The sequence below is a fragment of the Trichoplusia ni genome (assembly GCF_003590095.1).
Source record: "Trichoplusia ni isolate ovarian cell line Hi5 chromosome 20 unlocalized genomic scaffold, tn1 tig00002109_group19, whole genome shotgun sequence".
Classification (NCBI taxonomy): Eukaryota; Metazoa; Arthropoda; class Insecta; order Lepidoptera; family Noctuidae; genus Trichoplusia; species Trichoplusia ni.
In genome coordinates, this window is record NW_020799810.1 from 16,273 (window position 1) to 17,478 (window position 1,206).

The window sequence follows — 1,206 nt, forward strand, 5'->3', positions numbered from 1 at the left end:
GCTAGGCCAATGATGACTAGCTTTTCGCCCGCGGCTTCGCCCGCGTCGATGTCGGTTATATCGCGTTTCCAAGAGAACTCTTCAAAAGTCCGGGATAAAAACTATCCTATGTTCTTTCTCATTGAAAAAAATAAGTAAGTATATATCTTAAATGTAAGTGCAAGTCCATTGAAACAACGTGTACTTTATGCATTACAAATTAACCGCCTTATTAAACTCACAGTTTTACCTAAAAAAAAAACAAGCTACTTTTAAACTGCAAACAAAGGTTATAAAGGGGGTTATGGGATGCCAAAGTTTATACAAAACCTTTTTTGGAATGGACTACGTGCCTTGGAATTTGAGTTTCATGCATTTTATCCATAATTCGTCGCTTTAAAGTGAAATCCACGCGGACGGAGTCGCGGGCAACAGCTAGTACTAATTATATGGAGGTATCTCTAATCGTTCACGGGATAACTTAAAATAAACCAAAGGTAAACTTAACCTCGTTCTTCGCAATCGGTCAAACAGTCACATTTGACGGTACATGAACGACCTTCAAAACAATGGTATCATTTGTATAATATTATTCGGGGTGCGTTCGAAAACCCAGGTCATGGCGTGGTGCGTTCGGAATACCGAATATGTCGGCTTATAAATTCCGCCTGGTCTCTATGGTTGATTGTTAGATTGTTGTGTTGAGCCCTTTCATATTTCTCATAGCTGAAGGGGTTTTACCTCAACCCTATATTGAAAAAACATATACATGAAAATTAACAATTGAAAGTTGTTAGTTACATCACGGTTTGTAGGTCAAGGTCTGCATTTTAAAGAACAATGTCAGAGGTCCATGTCCACTTTGGCTCAATATTAATTTGTCACGGTCAGTGAAAATTCTTTCGTCTTTTTATGTGCTTTAATTTCAAAATCTTTTCTGTGATTCCCATTTTTACATTGAAATTCTAGAAAATAAGTTATTCACACAAAAAATAAAAAAGAGTTCCACAGAGGTAGCAGGCAATTGTTTTATGGCAGATTACAAAAGAAAGAGTATTTATATTAGTAACTAGCTTTTCGCCCGCGGCTTCGCCCGCGTCGATGTCGGTTATATCGCGTGTCCAAGAGAACTCTTCAAAAGTCCGTGATAAAAACTATCCTATGTTCTTTCTCAAGTTCAACTCTATCTCTGTACCAAATTTCGTTAAAATCAGTTTAGTTGTTTAG